Consider the following 11,114-nt stretch of genomic DNA (forward strand, 5'->3'; position numbering starts at 1 on the left):
TCTTGACTCACTTTTCATTTTCTTACCATCCATCAGTGACTCCCTTTAGTTTAAATAAACACAAATAAATTTCTTATCTTGTTTGTTGAAAAACATTTGATACATTTTGGCAGTTTGGATATTGAGTCAAAGGAAGAAAAATTCAGGGACTGTCAAGATTAACATGCTAGGTTTTGAGGAAGGTTTTAAAGGAGAAGAGGAAAGGGAGATCATGGTGGTAGAGTTTAGGGAGGGAATTACAAAGACTGAGGGAACAGTTACAAATGATGAGGGAAAAAAGAGACCAGAGTTGAAGGAATAGAAGGCTCTCTGAAACTGTGGAATGACAGGTTACAGACATGGAAAAGGGGAGTTGAAAATCCAATGTTGTGAATTTTAAATTGGAGGCACTAATAGACAGGAAAGAATGTAGGTCAGCAAGCTCACAGTGTTGGTGTGGGATAGGATGCAGTCAGTAGAATTTTGCATGAACTGAAATTTATGTAGAATGGAGGATTAGAGGTCAGGACAGCAGTTGAGTCTATGTTAGGCAAAAAGGGAAGGGTAGTGGTAAAATTGTAATGTCATTGAACTAACAATCCAGAATATTAGGTCAATGTTTTGGGGACATGGGTTCAAATCCCACTGTGGAAAATGGTGAAACTTTAATAACAGCTGGAATAAAAAGCTGGCCCAGTGGCAAACATGTAGCCATTGTTAATTGTCGTTAAAAAAATCTGGTTTACTAATATTCTTTCTTTAGGAAAAGAACGCTTTCCTTCTTTAAGGAAGGAAATCTGCCATCCTTACCTGGTCTGGCCTACATGTAACTCCAGATCCACAGCGATATGATTGACTATTAACTGTCCCCTGGGCAATTAGAGGTAGATAATGAATGAACAAAAAAATTCATTGTCCAGGTTTCATTGGCATATGTGTTGAAGCAGGGAAAGTGGCAGATGTGTAGTGGAGTTAGAAGTGAATGGTATTTAGGGTGATGTAGGAGTTAAGTGCAGCAGTAAGGGGACAGAATTTGTCACGGAACAAAGATGACAACTTGATTAACAACAAGATGAAAACAATGACAGGATTGGACAGAGTCAACATGGATTCACAAAAGGAAAATTATGTTTGACATACCTACTGGAAATTTTTGAGGATGTAACTAGTAGAGTTGATAAGGGGGAACCAGTAGATGGAATTTCGGAAGGCTTTTGATAAGGACACACGTTAGAGATTAGCATGTAAAATTTAAATGAATGAAAGAAGAGGTTGTGTGTTCACATGGATAAGTGGCAGCCAGTGACTAGTGGGGTACTGCAGTACTGTTTGAACATCAGTTGGAGTATTGTGTGAAGTTCTGGGCACCGGATTGTAGGTAGGATGTAAATACAGGGGAAAGGATAGAAATGATTTACAAGAATGGCTCCAGGGATGAGAAACATCAGTTAGGACTGAACTGAGAAGGAATTTCTTCACCCAGAGGGTTGTTAATCTATGGAATTCCTTGCCCAGTGAAGTAGTTGATGCTACTTCAGTAAATGTTTTTTAAAAAAAGTAGATTTTTTTTGAACAATAAAGGAATTAAGGGATACAGTGAGAACGCAGGTAAGTGGATCTGAGTCCACGAAAGGATCAGCCATGATCTTATTGAATGGCGGAGCAGGCTCGAAGGGCCAGATGGCCTACTCCTGCTCCTAGTTCTTATGTTCTTATGAGGGTAGACTGAAGAGGTTGGAATTGTGCTGTGTGAGAAAGAGGCTTTGAGGGGATCTGATAGAGGTTTTCAAACTCATGAGTGAGCTGGATAGTGTGGACAGAGGGAAACTATTCCCACTTGTAAAAGAAATTAGAATGAGAGGGCATAGATTTGAGGTGTTTAGCAAAAGAAGCAAATTTGACAAGAATAAAACTTGCATAGCAAGTAGTTAGTGGGTTGGCTGGCTCAGTTGATTGGGTGGCTGACTTAAGATGAAGAGTGATGTCAACACTGATTGACATTACTGTGAAAGTCCTGTTTTCTCAACCTTGCCCCTCACCTGATGCATGGTGACCTTCAGGTTAAACTCAGCACCAGCTGTGTTTCTCTATAAGAGAGTAGCCTGTGGGATTATGGCGAATTTGCCTTTAGTTACAGTATGGAATGCATTGTCTGGAAGTATGATGGAGGCAGGTTAAATTGAGACATTCAAGAGGGTATTGGATGATGATTTGGTTAGGGATAATGAATGGGGGCAAACAGGAGATTGTCACTTGGTAATAATATTTGTTCAAAGAGTCGTGCAGGCACGATGGCTTCTTTCTGTGTAGAAACACTTCTGTGATATTGTGTTATAACTTTTATGTGGCACCTTTATTGAATGCCTTTTGGGAATCCAAATACACATCCACTGGTTCCCCATTACCCAGCAACATCCTCAAAGAACGCTAATAAACATGTCAAATATAATTTCCCTTTCACAAAATGATTTATTTTCTAAACGTATCAGAGACAGTATTTTCTAAATGTCCTGTTTCTGTCTTTTTAATATTAGACTGTTGCATTTACCTGGTGACAGATACTAGACTGACTGGTCTATCGTTTCCTACATTTTGTCTTCCTCCTTTCCTATTTAAATGTGTTACATTTGCAGTTTTCTAATCCATTGGCATATTTCTAAAATCTAAGGAATTTTTAACATTACAATTGATACATCCACTGTCAATTCAGCCACTTCCTTTAACAGCCTAGGGTCCAGGAGGCTTGTTAGCCTTTTGCCCCATTGGTTTTTCTAGTACTTTTTCTCTAGAGATGATCTCTTTGTTTATTTTAGCACCCATTAAAGTTTGTTTTTGTTTAAAAATGTGAAGTCTTAAGGTATAGTTCAAGAGGTTAATTACTGAGTATTCAGATTTCTCTTTGAACATAAATGGTCTCTAACAGGATCACAATACTGAGGAGACAAATATCAAATACTTGTTCAGAGTTTCTGCCCTATCCTTGTTTCCCATTGTTACTTCCCGAGCCCCATCAGTAAAGAAGCAATAGTAACTTTGTTTCTTTTTAGAAGCCTTTGATGTTATTTTTATACTTCTTGCTAGTTCTGTGTCACATAGCTAAAATTTCCCTCCTTTTTTTGGTCATTTTCACTGATTTCTAAAATTTTCTCAGTTTTCTTACTTAACACTATTTTTACACATACCTCTCTTAATTGATATCATCCCCAACTTTCTTAAGTTACCTTCGGATGGGGCATCCTTCTTGTCAGCTCTATCTTTCACGTTGGAATTTATCTTTTTTGATTGCTACTGCCTTTCTACCATCTTACATTTTTGTATTCCAATTTAGCCAACTAAACTTACAGCGCCCTGCTCCCTCTCCAAGACTGCTCATTATTCTGTAAAAGACTGGCACTTCACTTCTTCCCTCACTGCTCCTGATTCACTCGCTTGCCAGATTTCATGAATAATGTATGTATTTTGTCGAAGCAGTGCTCCCTTGGCTCAATATTGTGCTACTTACTTCCTGTGTAAACAAATCCTTCTGCATTTTCACTAGCTAACTAACTAACTCAGCAACAGGAAGAAGCAATAAGTCCTGTTAAAGTTACTTTAAATGTGAAACAACCATTAAAATTCTATTATTCACCAAATTCCCCAGTTAACTATGCGCTCTATTGAAGTAATGTGCTGACAAGCACAGTCATATTGTGCGAGAAGCACAGTCCACTGCTGAATCCTTCATTAAGTCCTTACTGGCATTGCAAACTTTTGTCTTAGAATAGCTACTTTCCAGGGGTTTATGATGTTACTAGTATTAAATTTCTACAAGACAAAAACTGGTAAAATGTTTTGATACTGAAAATTATTCCTAATGCCTCCCTTTCTATCTATAGTCGAGGTCACTCTTGCTAACAGTACACAATGTGAATGCTATGGGTTTCTCTTGACTGTAATTGGTTCTTCATAAAGTTTGCCTTTGTAGTCTTCCACTCAGGACAATGAGTGAAGTAGATGATCACGTTAGTTAAAAACGTTCACTGGATTTTCCTTAAATTAATCCTTAGAGGAATGGAAAATAAGGATGTGAAAATTGCTTTGGTCCTTAATTGTTCCTAGGAAAAAGTCATTACACTTGATATAGCCGATCACCACCTAACTCTCTACTTTGAAGCATGTGATGAAATCCTCTATACATATCCATTTTTTGAACTGAGTAGAACAGCAATCTATGATTCGAAACATTTATGGAAAAGTTTCAAGAGTTGGTGAATGGCATCATTCATTTCTGCTCAGCAATTGGAGTTCAGGAAGGCAGCTGAATACCACAGATTCTATGTAGGGGCCTCAGTAGAATCAAGAGCAGCCGTATTGCTCTGTGCTGTCAGAATTCAGGAAGATGTTCTTGGAATTAGTGGACAGCTAATTTTTGGAGTAAGAACTCGGTAGGGTTGGTAGTCATGGGCAACTAAATAGGTGGGAAGGTTACTAGTTCTGCATTGGGAAAAACTGCAAGGTGCTTAGAATAAGTCTGCAAGCGTTAATACTTCAGTGCATTTAAAAAAGTGCAAACGGAAAACGAAAAAGCACGCACATATTTGATGATTGCAACTGAGAAGATTGGAGCTTGGGAAAAAACTCTTGTTGCAGGGCTGGCCTGGTAAAGCTATGTGTTGGTGAAAACTGAGCAAGTTTGGAGGCTTGAGGAAAAACTCAGAATTGAACCATCTCAATGAAGCTGGCTCTCAGTGATTTATGAATGAATACTGGGTTTTGGAGTTTCAAAGCTTAGCCCTAGGAGGATCATCAACTGGAGTGGGAGCAGACATTTAGGCACTCCGTGATGGAGTGGCTTTTGATAAGACTTTCAAGGCCACATCAGCAAATGTGAAGAATTGTGATCTCTTATGAAGTCTAATGAGATTTGGTACCCACCGTACTATTAACATCCTAGCAGGGGAATTGGTGAGAAATCCATGGGATCTGCTTTGATCATATTTTCTATTTGATGTGCACTGTGAACTGTTTAATCATAATCTAATATCCATATTTACCACAAATTAATTCTGAATGTTAGGAATAAGTTGTACACTTAGTTTAAATAATATTTAAAAGTTTATTGTTTATTCAAAACCATGGAGATGGAGCATGGGCTCCAGAGTGGCTGAAGTGAGAGAAGGTGTAAAGGAGGGGTTTGGAACAGAATGAGCATTGGAAAGAAGCTGAGTCAATTGGGGGTGGTGATGGGGAAACAGCCACAAAAGAGAGGGGGGAGGCAACAGGGAGAGATGGTTTGGATTGGATTGGTGGGGGTGGAAGAAGGGGAGGTAGGTGGTAGCAGGGAAACGGCTGCATGGTGAAGGGGGTCTATAGGCCATGAGGTTTAGGGGGAAGAAAAAATGCACAGGGAAGAAACAGTTTTAAACTATCAACACATCATCCTGATTTGGAACAATGACACAGTTCCTACACTGTCACTGGGTCAAAACTCTGGAAATTCCTTGCCAACATCTCTGAGGATATCTCATACAGACTGCACTAGTTCAAGAAAACTGCTCATCACCATCTTCTCAAGGACAGTAGGGATGGACAATAAATGCTTACACAGCCTGTGATGTTCACATCCCAAAAACAAATTAAAAAGGAATACTTAACTAGGAGCCAGGAAAAGTTAAATCAATGGTAATCAATTCCTTGCAAAAGAATATGGAATCTCTATCTTAATTCTGAATATAATGCTAAATGCTAAATTCAGGAGCTGCTGTGTGGAAAAAAGAATAGTGCAAGTTATTGTAATGAACATGGTGTTAATTGGTTAATTTAGAGTAATTCCATATCATCTTAAAAATTTCTATTATTGTGTCCACTTCTGAAGCGGCCACGTGCCCCTACCTTTTACATTCATATTATATAAACAGTGAATTATGTGAAGTGTAGTGACTGTGTTAGAGATAAATATGTAAGCATTTTCTATATACTAAGATCACACACACTAATGAAGAATTACATTTTATAGTGCCTCTTATAACCTTAAGATGTCAAAAAGTGCTTTACCGATGTCTTCTTTAACACTCTTTCATCGAATGTGGGCGTCACTAGCTGGACCAGCACTTAATATCTATCCTTAATTGTCTTTGCGAAAGTGGTGGTTGGCTGCCCTCCTAAACTACTGCAGTCCACAGGACGGTAGTACAATCATGATGCTGTTGAGAAAGGAGTTCCAGAATTTTGACCCAGCAACGGAATAGTTGGTCTGACTTGGAGCAGAACTTAAAGGCGGTAGTGTTTCCATGTATCTTCAGCCCTTGTCCTTCCAAGTGCCTTGGTGTGTTGCTGCAGTGCATCCTGTAGAGGACACACAATGCTGTCACTGTGCATCAGTGGTGAAGGAAATGAAAATTGAAACCAATGGATTAGGTCCCAAAAGGTTGCTTTGTCCTGGTTAGTGTTGAGTTTCTTAGAGTTTCACTCACAGGCAAATAAAAAAATTCTATCACACTTCTGACTTGTGTCCTGATAAGGTAGACAGGACATTAGGGAGACAGGAGGAGCATTACTCACCATGTAATTCCCAGATTCTCACCTGCTTTTGTACCAAAATATTTCTAACCTTTTCAGGCTTTACAGTGGAGGATTTTTAAAAAAATTCTAAATTCAGAACTTGGAAAAGACTATATGTGTTTTAGAGGTTTCTTCTTTACATTGTAAAAGGTTTTTTTGAAAACTCGAACAGTTATTTTAAAATAGGGTGTTGTGTTTTCGTTTCAGGGAGTCCTACACATAGTCAGCTCTGGAGAAGATATTTTTTCATCAAGGAATTTATTGAAGAGCAGTCTTTTTATATTCAGTTAATCAGCTAAATTGTTGATTTTAATTTTATATATTTGATAGATATATATTTTAATTTTTTCCATTTTAATATTATTTTCTGGAGATAATGAAAGAATTTATTTTAAATATAAGGTGTTATTAGAAGTTTCTCTTTCAGGCTTAATGTTATTAAGGCCATTTAGGAGGTATAGAGTGAGATGGTTAGTAGATTTAGAATAGTTATTACACAGCAGAATCAGTCAGATGGATGGGTGACTGTTACGAAGGGTAAGAAGGTAGCTCAAAAGTCTCCTGTGGCTATTCCTTTATCAAATAGACGTTCCGTTTTTGGAACTGTAGAAGGTGATCGTTCTTCTGAGGAAAATGGAAAGGCCAGTCAGTTATTGGACACTTGTAATGATTCTTATGTTAGGCGGTGATTCACAAGATTCACTAGAATTATTGTTATAGGGGTCTCTCCTGTCAGGGGCTTAGACAGGAAATTCTGTGGCAGTGAGCGTAAATTTAGGATGGTCTGTTGCTTTCCTGGTGCTAGGATTAAGGATGTCTCTAAACGTTTCAAACGTATTGTTAAAGGTGAGAGTGAGAAGCTAGAAATTATTGTACACTTTGGTAGGAATGACATTTTCATGGAAAAGATTAAAGCAGTACAGAGTGAATTTATGATGTCAAGTAGAAGATTAAAAAATAGAACCTTAAAGGTAGTAATTTTTGGTTTACTCCCAATGCCAAACTCAGATGAGGGAAGGAACAAAAGGTTAAAGGAGATAAATCAATGGCTGAAGAACTGGTGACCTGTTCAGAGATTCAGGTTTTTGGTCAATTGGAATGTCTTTTGGGATAGAAAAGAACTGTTCAAAAAGGATGGGTCTAACCTAAACTGGAAAGGGACCGAGATCTGAGCTGGGACATTTGCTCATTCCATTAAGGAAGACTTTATACTGATTGAGAGGGGGAGTGGAGGAATTTTAAGTAGCAGTGTCTACAGAAGGATTGATGGGAACACTCTGAACGTGAGGAGAGCAGGTCAATTAGAAAAGAAAGACAAGAGATTGAGAGTATGTAGTAACTCTGAAGAACTAAATTGCATTTATTTCCATGCAAGAGGTCTTACAGGTAAGGCTGATGAACTCAGGACAAGTTTAAGAACAAGTGATTGGGACATCATAGTTATTACAGAAACTTGGCCGACAGATAGACAAAATTAGCAGCAGAATGTTCTACGTTTTTAGATGCTACAGGATCTAAACGGAGACCTAAAAGAAAAGGAGGCAAAGGTCGGGGGTGGTGTTTTTGATTAAAGAGTACATTACTGCTGTAACTAGGGAAGATATTTCTGAAAAATTGCCCAGTGAAAATATATGGGTAGAAATTACAAATAAGAAAGGAAAGATCACTTTGATGGAATTATACTGTAAGTACCCCAAATAGTAAGAGGGAAATTGAGAAACAAATATGAAGGGATATCTCAGATATATGTAAGCATAATAAGGTTGTAATAATGGGGGACTTTAATTTTCCAAACATTGACTAGGGCTACCATTGTGTTAAAGGTTTGGATGGTGAAGAATTTGTCAAATGTGTTCAAGAAAATTTTCTTTATATCAGTATGGGGATGCTCCTACTAGAGAAGGAGCAAAACTGGACCTTTTGGGCAATAAGGTAGGGCAGGTGACTGAAGTAAAAGTAGGAGAACACTTTGAGTTGAGTGATCGTAATTCTGTTAGTTTCAAAATGGATATGGAAAAGGATACGCCTTCCATAAAAGTTAAAATTTTTAATCGGAGTAAGGCAAATTTTAATGGTTTAAGACAAGAACTTTCAAAAGTTTATTGGAGTAGACTGTTCACAGGTAAAAGGATGTCTGACAAGTGGGAAGCATTCATGAGTCTGATGATGGGAGTTCAGAAGTAATTTGTTCCTGTTAGAGCGCAGTGTAAGGCTGATAAGATCAAGAAACAATGGATGAATAAAGATATTGAGGTTTTAGTCAAGAATAAAAGAGAATCTTATTTTAGATAAAGACAACTTGGTTCAAATGTATCTCTTAATCAATATAAAGAGTGTAGGGGCATTCTTAAGAGAGAAATCAGGAAGGCAAAAGGTGGATATGAGATCGTATTGGCAGACAAGGATAATCAAAAGAGATTCTACCAATACATTAAGAATAAGACAGTATCTAGAGCGAGAGGAGGCCTCTTAAAGATCAAGGAGGTCATCTTTGTGATGAACCCCAGGAGGTGGGAGAGATACTAAATGAACATTTCATATCAGTTGGAGAAAGAAATGGAGTTTAGAGAATGTACAGAAATAAACTTTGATGTTTTAAAAACAGTTCATATTACAGAAGAGGAAGTTCAGGAGGTCTTAGAGAATATAAAGGTGGATAAATCTCTGGGACCTGATCTAATGTATCCCAGAACATTGTGGGAAGTAAGGGAGGAAATTGTGAGACCCCAATTGTAGAAATATTTGCACCATCTATAACTACGGGTGCGGTGCCTGATGACTGGAGGGTGGCTAATGTTGTACCTTTGTTTAAGAAAGGTTGTAAGGAGAAACCGGGGAACTATAGACCTGTGAGTTTACTTTGATTGTGGGTAAGTTGTTGGAGGTGATTATAAAAGATAGGGTTTATGGACATTTAGAGAGGCAAAAATTGATTAGGGGTAGTCAGCATGGTTTTCTGCAAGGAAAATCTAGTTTCCCAAACTTGATTGAGTTTTTTCAAGGAGATTACCAAAAAGATTGATGATGGCAATGCAGTAGTTTATTTGAATTTTAGTAAGGCTTTTGACAAGATTTTGCATCGTAGACTAATTAGTAAAGTCAGGTCACATGGGATATCAATTGGATACACAATTGGCTTAATGGCAGAAGACAGAGTAAAAGTGGAGGGTTGCTTTTCGGACTGGAGGCCTGTGACCAGTGGTATTCCACAGGGATTGGTTCTGGGCCCTCTATTATTTGGATGAGAATATAGAAGGCATGGTTAGTAAGTTTGCAGACAACACCAAAATTGGTGGCTTAATAACAGTGAAAAAGGTTTTTAGGATTACAGAGGGATCTTGATCAAATGGGTCAATGGGCTGAAAAATGGCAGATGGAGTTCAATCTGGATAAATGTGAGGCATTGCAATTTGGTACAACAAACAAGGGTAGGGCTTATTCAGTTAACGGTAGGGCCCTGAGTAGTGTTGTAGAACAAAGGGACCAAGGGTGCAGGTACATAATTCTTTGAAGTTTGCATCACACATAGACAGGATGGTTAAAAAGGCATTTGGCACACTTGGCTTTACTGCTTAGTCTTTTGATTATAGGAGTTGGGAAATCATGTTGAGGCTGTACAGGACATTGGTAAGGCCTCTTCTGGAATATTGTATGCAGTTCTGCTCACCCATTTATAGGAAGGATATTATCAACCTGGAGAGTGTTCAGAAGAGATTTACCAGGATGTTGCTGGGTATGGAAGGCTTGAGTTATAAAGAAAGGCTGGATAGGCTGGGACCTTTTTTTCACTGGAGCATAGGAGGTTGAGAGGCAACCTGATAGAAGTTTATAAAATCATGAAGAGTATTGATAGGGTTAATGGTAGCTGTCATTTCCCTATGACAGGAGATTTCAAGACTAGGGGACACGTTTTTAAGGTGAGAGGAGAGGGATTTAAAAAAGACATGAGTAAATTTTTTTTTTTACAGAGAGTGGTTTGCATTTGAATGAACTTCCTGAGGAAGTGGTGGATACAGGTACAATTACAATGTTTAAAAGACATTTGGATAGATTCATGAGTAGGAAATGAGGGATATGGGCCAGGAGCTGGTGGGTGGGACTAGTTTAGTTGGGATTATGTTGGGCATGGACCGGCTGGATTGAAACATCTGTTTCCATGCTGTATGACTCTATGACTCTGTATTGCTAGTCATGTTCAGTTTCTGGTTAATGGTAAACCCAGGGTGTTGATAATAGGGGATTTGGTGAGAGTAATGTGATTGAATGTCAAGCAGCAATCGTTAGATACTTTCTTGTTACAGGTGGTTATTGCCTGGCACTTGTGCAGCTCTGATGATACGTGACACTTGTCAGCCTAAGCCTGGATATTCTCCAGACCTCGCTGCATTTGGACATGGACTGCATTGTACCTGAGGAGTCACATATAGTGCTGAACAATGTGCAATCAACTGTAAACATGCCCATTTTTGATCTTATGATGGAAGTAAGGAAATTGAAGAAGACATTACCCTGAAGAAACTCCTGAAAAGATGTCCCAGCGCTGAGATCACAATCCTCCAACAACCACAACCATATTCCTTTGTGCTATGTATGAC

Source organism: Rhincodon typus, chromosome 20 (genome assembly GCF_021869965.1).
Source record: "Rhincodon typus isolate 14 chromosome 20, sRhiTyp1.1, whole genome shotgun sequence".
NCBI classification, from domain to species: Eukaryota; Metazoa; Chordata; class Chondrichthyes; order Orectolobiformes; family Rhincodontidae; genus Rhincodon; species Rhincodon typus.